This window comes from Carassius gibelio, chromosome B25, assembly GCF_023724105.1.
Source record: "Carassius gibelio isolate Cgi1373 ecotype wild population from Czech Republic chromosome B25, carGib1.2-hapl.c, whole genome shotgun sequence".
NCBI lineage: Eukaryota > Metazoa > Chordata > Actinopteri > Cypriniformes > Cyprinidae > Carassius > Carassius gibelio.
In genome coordinates, this window is record NC_068420.1 from 22,975,682 (window position 1) to 22,986,062 (window position 10,381).

Sequence of the window (10,381 nt, forward strand, 5' to 3'; positions counted from 1 at the left end):
TCACAAACAAAATTTTCACAGCAGAAAGCAGCAATTAAAGATTTAATCCTTACAATGTTATTGGTTTGGCATGTGATAGGGAAAAATGTTTACACACAATAGCCTAAGCCACTTTGAAACTCTCCTGTTATTTTAATTTTTTATTATTATTTTTTATAGGCTACGTTATGAACATAACCTTTCAAACATACTAAAATACTTAACGCACGGAGTGAAGGCGGAGCAGTGTTTCTGGTATCAGTGCGCAGCTGATGCTCTGAAGGAAGGAAGTTGTTGCTGCTCTAGCAACTCTCACAGACTCTGCTGCAGTAAATAATACAATGTTATGACCATGCAGTCAATACAGATATTTCATAAAAAAATAAAAAACAAGCAGGGCTGTTACATAACCCATTAAAAAATGCACACCAGGTCTACACCAGACACAAGTGGCGCGATCCAACAACAGAACCCAGTGATGGATACACTGGACACGATCCCCATCAGTGAACTGATGCTCGTTCGGTTTATGACGAATTGTACTAACACTGTGTTCAGAAGATTTGACACTGTAGTGTGATGTCATCAAGTTGAGACACACTTTTCGCACGAAAGCTCTCGCGCCCGGTGTATACACAGACAGTGACTGCTCTATTTACAAATAAGTTATATAAAAATAACAAAAACCTAAACCAGCGGCATAATGAGATGGAAATATAGACTAGAAAATATATTTCCACTTGCTTGAGTTTAAACGTGAAGACGGTTTATTAATCCGTCCATTCTTTAGAGTTTCAAAGATTTATCTAAATCGTGCAGGTTTAATTTGTTAGTTTCTTGTTTTAGGCTAATTAGGCATAAATAATGTGAACAAAATTATACAGTGCTTCACATTTAAACATGCAACAATTTCTTAATCAGTTTACAGACAAATGTCTTTTTCCCAAGAAGTTATCTTTCAAAATAAAGGGCAGGTAACAGATAACAAAAATGCATGTTGTTTTATTAAAGGAATTTTAACATTTTTATTTAAAATATAGGCAAATAAATGAAAATATCGATATTGCATATTAATCCATGTAGCCTACCCCGCTAAAATAGGCTACCACTTTTAATGCTCCGACGCTAAGTAAACCACAATTTCTTTTGAATAATATAATGCATAATTAATATAATATAAATAATTCTGCACACCTTTTAAATGTGTCCAATCTAAAATATGGTTTAATACCATGTAGCTTAGAGAAAATATAAGCACAGACTCAGGAACAGTATGAACTGCCTTAACTATCATTTTGCATTATTGAGACACTGTTTTCCAAATGAATGTTGTTCAGTGCTTTGACGCAATGTATTTTGTTTAAAGCACTATATAAATAAAAGTGATTGATTGATTGATTGATTGAACAGGCTTGACATTTATCCTGCTTGAATACGTTCTAAGAAATGCATATAACTTCATAAGTACCAAACTTTCATCTGGGAATATTAAATATTTAAAAAAATTTGTTATTTAAACTATAGTGTTTTCCTTTTCTTTTTCCGTGACTAAAGCAGTCAAATGTAACACATCAGCGAGGCAAAACTGACGTCTATTAGTGAAAATGTGCTTTGATGCGCTTGTTTGATAACTTGTGGTTAAAGCGCCACTCAGCGGTCAAAAGCTGCAAATGCACTTTACAGTTAAAAAGGAGAAGGGTATTCCTGCACAACCGGAGGCTGCAGTTACAGGACCGCAATTCTGTGACTGCAGCTTTAGGACCCTAGTATTTTTGTGACAGCGCCACCTACTGTACTGAATCAACACTAATTAAAGATGGACGACGTGGACAGCAATCAGACGGTGAGTATCGATATTTAATTAAGTTTTATTTTATAACGTTTAAACGGTGCGAAGTTTACATAGTGAGAACTGCTACCTATGAATTAATAATTAATTCCCACCAAATTAAGAATTTGTGAGCTAGTTTTATTAATTACTACGACGTTAATTCGTGGCTATGATTTCATAAATTATAATTGTGTTTTAATGACGAAGTATTATAAGTGAATCTAGCCTGCACATTAATTAAACTTATGACAAGAGCATGGTTGATGTAAGGTTCGTTAGATTTACCTGCAGCTTAATGTATTAGTGTGAATACTGGCTTAATAGTCGTTGTTTTACCATATTGGTGTATAAAATATATTTCATAATTAAACTGGACTGACTGCCTAGTTGCAGTATGTGTTAGCCTGTTGTTTTGGCATTATTTTGCAATGATAAATGAGGGATTTGGCAATTTTAATAGTTTGTTACAATTTGGCCTAATCTGCAGGTCTACTCCACATACAGTTATACAGTGCGATCATGTGTTAGTTTCTGTCATGTTCTGCATGGCAATATGAAGGGATTTTATGGATTTGATTAGGCTCATTGTAGGACAGCTGATTAAAAAAGGCATTAGTGATATTTTCATGATCTCAAAATATTCTAACAAGTACACTCTCACTTTTCCAAGATACATATAACAATCAAAAAGGGAAATCCCTGCCCGAATTGAAGAGATGCACCACATGCTGCAAGGACTTTCACTTTTCATATATATATATATATATATATATATATATATATATATATATATATATATATATATATATATATATATATATATATATTCCAGTTGAATATGTTAAACAAATGTTTCTTATTTATCTCTCTCTGTCTCTCACTCTCTCTTTCTCTAGAGTTGAAGCCTACAGCCATTCTATCCATGCAGCACCTGATGGAGAAGGGGTTCACTTTGGTGCTGTTGTGATGTTGTCACAAAAATTACATGTATATACAGTACAGACCAAGAGTTTGGACACACCTTCTCATTCAAAGAGTTTTCTTTATTTTCATGACTATGAAAATTGTAGATTCACACTGAAGGCATCAAAACTATGAATTAACACATGTGGAATTATATATGGAACTATATACATAACAAAAAAGTGTGAAACAACTGAAAATATGTCATATTGTAGGTTCTTCTTTAGCTTTGATTACTGCTTTGCACACTCTTGGCATTCTCTTGATGAGCTTCAAGAGGTAATCTCCTGAAATGGTCTTCAACAGTCTTGAAGGAGTTCCCCGAGAGATGCTTAGCACTTGTTGGCCCTTTTGCCTTCTGTCTGCGGTCCAGCTCACCCCTAAACCATCTGGATTGGGTTCAGGTCCGGTGACTGTGGAGGCCAGGTCATCTGGTGCAGCACCCCATCACTCTCCTTCTTGCTCAAATAGCCCTTGATGCCTTCAGTGTGACTCTACAATCTTCATAGTCATGAAAATAAAGAAAACTCTTTGAATGAGAAGGTCTTTCCAAACTTTTGGTCTTAGCTATAATATATATATATATATATAAATAAACATTCTTGAATCATTCTTGTGTTTTGAATGATCATTCCTCTCAACAACTTTTAAACTCTCGGCTGTAATTTAGTGACTCCATACACTGATTCCAACTTTAACTTACCTGATAATGAGCTAATTCACCTTAAGGAGGTTAATAAATATACTGTATAATTCAAGAGACAATTCAAGACATTTAAGGTTCTTAATTTTTTACAATTGTTTTAACATTGATATACATCAATTTTACAAAATTGACATTTCATTTATATTTTGTGTAAATTCATGTTTAAATTTAAAATTGTGACTCAAAGCACACTTAGTAATTAAACTCTGCTGCATTTTAAATCAAAAATCACATTTAAAAACAAATGCTACTGAGATTAATATATTGATGCTATATACAAAGTAACGTGACTGCAAACTAAACCAACAGGGTAATAGATCTGCGGTCCTGAAACTGCAGCCATCGCTATATTGGCCAGTACGGTAGGTGGCGCTGTCAGGAAAAACTAGGGTCCTAGAACTGCGGCCCAGATCTGCGGTCCTGAATCTGCAGCCTCCGGTTGTGCAGGAACATACTATTGGCTATATTATGGTCATTAAATTGCTTCCTGAGGTAGGCTAAATTTTATTGACCCTTTCCATAAAATTGACAGAATCTGAGATTTTTTTTATATCATAAGTGCTTGGTCTAGTCTGTCGGTCTCCATGTCCTCTTTGCTTCGCGATTTTTCAGTGCGTGAGAAAATGGATCTGGCCTATCCATACGCCATATGCAATTTTCTCATCATATTCCTGTCATCTAAACTGCCATGACAATCTGCCTGGTGCTCATGAGGACACTTTAACGTTAGGGCGCGAAAAGAAAAAAAATCTACTTAGCAGATAAAAGACGAACAGAACACAACTTACCTTACTTTTACTTGTCTCTTGACAGTCAGCGGTGAAATCTTTGTCAGGAAATGTACAGGAACATTTGGTTTGGTCAAGAGAAACGGGCTCGGTTAGCTAAAGTAAGTGCTGACGCTAAGGTCTGGTACAACTATTCAAAAACGGGATAGTTTCTGCTTCTCACAACATATCATATAATATAATGCCAGTTTACACGGAACTTACCACCTATACAACAGGAACTATAATTAGGTAACGGGCTATTTGCAGGACAGTTAATGGAATTACTAAAAATAAATCATAGTTCAGCTTAAGCAAAACTTTACCTCAACGCAGTTCAGGTACATGACTCCGTTTAAAATGGCGCGGCAGCAAGGTCAAAGGGTAAATCATTAATGTTTTTATAAGTTTGTTTTTTCATACTTAAATAGGTATCCATTTTTATTTTATTATGCCAAGTTAATTCTGGTCATACCCTACCTTTACATACATTTTAAATGTGATTTCAGTAAAATTAATTATTAAATTGTGTAACTTCGTGTAATTTCATAAAGTTATGACAAAGACAGCTTTGTCCATTAGAGGCTATATATATATATATAATGATAAAACATGAGAGGAAATACTTGTTTAAGTCATTTCACAATCACTCCCACAACAGCAACTGAAAAATACGTTGAATCTGGCACATTTCATATTTGCCAGAAGAGAGCCATAAAATAATGCCCCTCCCTCCACCACCCCCAGCTGCGCCACCACCGATTCCGGGACTCTTCAGGAATGCCATCCATTTGCCAACAACGTACACAAACCAAACAAATGCCAGAAGAATCCAGAAAAGGCCCGGAAGATTTTGCTATCTGGGACGCAGGTGAGTAATTATAGTCTCTGAAATTCGGTGTGACACTAGTCCCAGATAGCAAATGACATGTGGCCCAGTTCTGGCCCACATCTCCCATATTCTTCTGGCCCACATACCGCGCGGAATGACGGCGATGACTCAACCTGAGTCTGGCTGACATATGTCAGCCACAACTGAACCAGATCTGGGCCACATCTCAGAAATGGTGTGGGTGACATCTGGGCCAGATCTGGCCCAGTTTTGTCTGACAGAAGTCAGCCACAACTTTACCAGATCCATGCCGCATCTCACAAATGGCATGGGTGACACCTGGCCCAGATGTCAACCACGCCATTTCTGAGATGTGGCCCAGATCCGTCCCAGTTGTGGCTGACTTCTGGGTTAGATATGGCCCATATTAACCCTTTCTAGACACAAAAGAATATGTAATTCATCCAGAATAAAGAAAACACTCATGTAGTCTAAACTGCTTTATTAAAATATAAAAATTAGACAAATAAATATACATACATGAATACAACTGCATGTATAGATATAAAACAAATACATTTACATTATTACAAAATAAAAAATACAGATAAATATTTATAAATATAGTTAAATACACATTAACATTACATTTACATTTAGCAGACACTTTTATCCAAAGCAACTTACAAATGAGCACAATGGAAGCAAAATCAACAAAAGAGCAATGATATACAGGTGCTGGTCATATAATTAGAATATCATCAAAAAGTTGATTTATTTCACTAATTCCATTCAAAAAGTGAAACTTGTATATTATATTTATTCATTACACAAAGACTGATATATTTCAAATGTTTATTTCTTTTAATTTTGACGTTTATAACTGACAGCTAAGGAAAATCCCAAATTCAGCCGCGGCAGAGAGGAGTGAGTATGAGAAACATTCAGATACACAGGCTGATTCAGTCTTCTGAATTGGGAGTAGCGAACATGCATTATAAACTTCTTTCAAATTAGAATCTGTTGGGGAGATAAAATGTGCAAGATAACATATATGTACTAATAAAAACATCAAACAAAAAAAATGTATCTTTTACTCTCCAGTACTGAAAGCAGAACTGATAAGGGAGCCCTTGATACTAGCCGCATTTCCACTGTCGGGCCAGTGCGAGCCAGGGCTTAAAGCGGGTCGGGCGGGGCTCATAGCCCCGGGCCAGTAGCACGAGGCCAGAATAGCGCAGGGTTTCCACAGTGGAGCTTGAAGCACCGCTGCACGTCACTAAAACACGCCCTTTACACGCCTCTCAGAACAACGCCATGCAAAATTAATCACACATAAACACACTTATTTCTATTTTATTTATTTTTAACGCTTATGAAAATAGCCTGCTTATTCAGTCGAGTCTGTTTCTGTTTATTAGCCACAGTATAGCTGTCATATTTATAATGAATGATAATATCTCTATTTTTATAAAAGCTCCCGAACAAAAAAACATTATTAGGCTATATTCTTTTATGATAGGCAACGTGAGATAAACTCTCGAGACGAGGCTTGTGACAGATAATATAAGTTACTTAATAAATACACGATTGTGATAGAGAATAAGAAGCTGACGTCTGATTTCTTCAAGCGGTCTTATTTTACCATGTTTACTATGGTAATATGTTTAGCGTGCATATCTTTTTCATCGCTTATACATATTTCTGCCTTGCATGGTGATTATAATCCACATTGGATCAAGTTATTTCAAACACTCGCTGCTGACTGAAAGAGAGTTTTGAGCTCAACTTATTTAAAAAAGTGTTTAATGCTGGTGTTAAAGCTATTATCTTTCTGAAATGATCCGCAGTGCAGACTCGCTATTTTTATAAAAGCTCACAAACAAAAATCATTATTATATTTTGATGATATGCAACGTGGAGCTAAACTCTTGAAACGAGACGACAGATAAAATGTTACTTAATAAATACACAATTTTGTTAGAGAATAAGAAGCTGACGTCTGATTTATCCAAGTGGTAGGAAGCCCCGGCGAGGCACGATCAAGCCCCGGAAGTGACTGTGGAAACGCGACTGGCCCTGGCACGCACTAGCACGCCCGGTCTTAGCTCGATAGTGGAAACACGGCTACTGTGACACAGCTCTTTCAAATTAACATGACCTTTTTTGCAGTGGCGGTAGTTTGTATGTCCATCTATAGTTGCCATCATCTAAGGTCTTTTGAGTACTGGTATCATCTGAAGTCCTCACAAGTCAATGCAAGTCCTGTGCTGTGCAGTTTCTAATAACCCTGGGATGGACATTTGCAGAAACAGGAAGGCAAAGGGAGAAAGAGTAGCATAGCTGCTGTTCATATCATTTCAGGCAATGTGCACTTTTAACAATTTCATCAATGGAGTACATTGAGTACTATTTTTAATCTAGTAGGTTTAAACTGAAATAATTTTTCTAGATCCCTTAATAAACATATTATTTGTTGTCTGTTTTTGGGGAACAGACACAGTCTCTATAGAATGGACTGCATATGCCAGAGTAACATTTAATACATTTTAATAAAATTTAACTGGGAGGAACATCATAACTGTAATTTACACAACCATTCAAGAGTTTGGGGTCTGTAAGATATTTTATGCCTTTATAAAAAATCTCTTATGCTCACCACGGCTCCATTTATTGAATCAAATTACAGTAAAATAGTAACACTGTGACTATTACAATACAAAACAACTCTTTTCTATGTGAATATTATGTTAAAATGTCATTTATTCCTTTGATCAAAGCTGAATTTTCAGCATCATTACTCCAGTCTTCAGTGACACATCTTCAGAAATCATTCTAATATGATGATTTACTGCTTAAGAAACATTTCTGATTATGATCAATGTTAAAATACAGATGTGCTGAATTTTTTTTTTTGTTGGATTCATTGTTACATAGACTCTAAAAATTTTAATGTTAGTGTTACATGCATCAAATTGTTCAAAATCATCTGTTTCAAATAGTGTTCCTGTAGCTCAACTGGTAGAGCACTGTGCTAGCAAGCAAGCGCAAGGTTGGGGGTTCGATTCCCCGGGAACACATGATATGTAAAAATTGATAGCCTGAATGCACTGTAAGTCGCTTTGGATAAAAGCGTCTGCATAAATAAATGCATGTCTTTTGAACTTTGTATTCATCTGTGAATCCTGAAAAATAAAATGCATCACGGTTTCTACAAAAAAAATGAAGCAGCACAACTGTTTCAACGCTGATAATAAGTTTCTTGAGCAGCAAATCAGCATTTCTGAGGGAACCATGTGAGACTGAAGACTGGAGGAATGATGCTGAAAATACAGCTGCACATCACAGGAATAAATTAGTTTATAATGTATTCACATAGAAAACAGCTATTTTAAATTGTAATAATATTTCACAATATTACTCTTCTTACATATTTTAATCAAATAATTACTAAAGAGGTGAGCAGAAGATAATTATTACAAATTGTATCAACTTCAAGCTTTTGAACACTAGTGTACTGTATATTTGAGGTTTGACTTACTGTACTAGTCTTGTGGTCAATAGCATCTTGGAGATGTTGTCTTACAGTAGGTTCACTCCGACTCTGCTGGATGCACTAGGCCATCAGCACTGGAGAATCTAGGAACAAAACAAGCAATTTGACACAGAGCCAACGATATTTAGTCTGCAGTTCCAGGTTTATTAGATGGAAACAAGCTAGAGCAGGTGAAATGCAAAAAATAAATAAATAAAATAACAAATTCATTTCGATATATGTTGTGAAAAAAATGCATATTAGGTTACTTAACCTTTTCAGCGCTTCCTACATCTCTGTCAGCAGCTCCCTTCAGAAATATTGAAATCTTGGACACTCCCTTCTGTTGTAGAAGGATTATTTTATTATTCTTGAAATCGCAGAACAGTTTCATGTTTACCATAAAAGATCAAAACAACTTAAGTTTTCTGCCAATTTTCGCGCTCCTTGATAACGTGACGTCATCGATAAACAGTAAAGTGTAAATGTTAAGGTTAAATAAATTAAGCAATTTCCAATCATCCATTGAAAGATTACCAACAAAACAGTCAAAAGCTATCATCTACAGATGAAGATTTGATTAAAAGCCCAAACTTTCATAAATAAGAGCACAATAGAGTTATCATACCTGACGATACGTCGTCTGAAAACGGTAGAAATGCTAACGGACTTTTTCGAAGACATTAAACCATTCCTATAAAGTAAATAAACAACAGAAGCGAGTCAAATACAAGTAAGAGAAGTGTCAACAACAGTTATAAGTAATATTTGTGTGATTTCATGGACTTAACTCACCTGAAAACAGTGAAATCAGCGAGAAACGGGGTGTTTCCTCGTGACATTTGCAGTGTTGCGCTCCGTTTCCATGGCAACTCCATCCGGTCCGCGCGCACGCCCATGAAAGCACGTCACGAATTAAAAGTCACACTCTTACGTTACATAAATAAACATATGAATAAACATATGCCCCTTATTTTTTTTTCTGTAAGAGGGGGCGCGGCCATGTGTAAATTTAATGTGTCTGGCTTTCGGTGTCATTCCAGCTATATTAGCTGTACAAACAGCTTGTTTTGCTGTTTACTGTTGCAAACTGCTGTATTACCATGTTATTTTTAATGTATTGTCTTAATTATGAACGTACTGGTTTGTAGTGCAAACAGTTTTACCGTTTACTGCACTTTGTTCTTCTTGTTATTTCCCTATAACCATGACCATAAGTCTCACACATTCACATACAATTGTTTGGTGGATAGAATTAGATCACTACATAATTCAAAATGTCATTCAATTATGATATTTCTAATTTAAAATTCATTTTGTAGTTCTATAGCCCAGTGCAAAATGCCAGGCCTGCACATAATAGTGGGACAAAGTGGCACTTTTATAGTTTAAGATTTTGTATTGTTGCTTTTACTAACACTCATATATATATATATATATGTGTGTGTGTGTGTGTGTGTAAAAGGTGCATCTTGAAGAAATGTGAATATCATGAAAAAAGTTCATTTTTTGTAACTTTTTTTATTAAAAAGTGAAATTTTCATATATTCTAAAGATTCATTTTTTTTTGATGATTAGAGCTTAATTTAATGAATGTAATTATTACATTTAAAAGTAAAAAAAGGAGTTAAACAAATATTATTTAATAATTTAAAATGATTTTTAAAGAAACTTTGTCCTGTGGTGTGACAGTACAGGTGTCACAATGGAGGACTTTTTTTTTTTATCACACCAAAGGACGTTTCAGCCTTTTCTGTCAATTAATGAC

General features: G+C 35.4%; 2 long non-coding RNA genes across 2 annotated transcripts; both read right to left on the reverse strand.

The window, feature by feature from the left end:
• Nucleotides 1–5,156: 5,156 nt before the first annotated feature.
• LOC128013970 (uncharacterized) lies at nt 5,157–8,689 on the reverse strand. Its single transcript, XR_008183467.1, has 3 exons — nt 8,620–8,689; nt 7,240–7,368; nt 5,157–6,098 (listed from the first exon to the last, which is right to left on the reverse strand). It is a non-coding gene; the product is annotated as an uncharacterized LOC128013970 (long non-coding RNA).
• Nucleotides 8,690–8,854: 165 nt separating this feature from the next.
• On the reverse strand, nt 8,855–10,027 carry LOC128014568 (uncharacterized). Its single transcript, XR_008183578.1, has 3 exons — nt 9,409–10,027; nt 9,242–9,307; nt 8,855–8,956 (listed from the first exon to the last, which is right to left on the reverse strand). It is a non-coding gene; the product is annotated as an uncharacterized LOC128014568 (long non-coding RNA).
• Between the last annotated feature and the right edge of the window lie 354 nt (nt 10,028–10,381).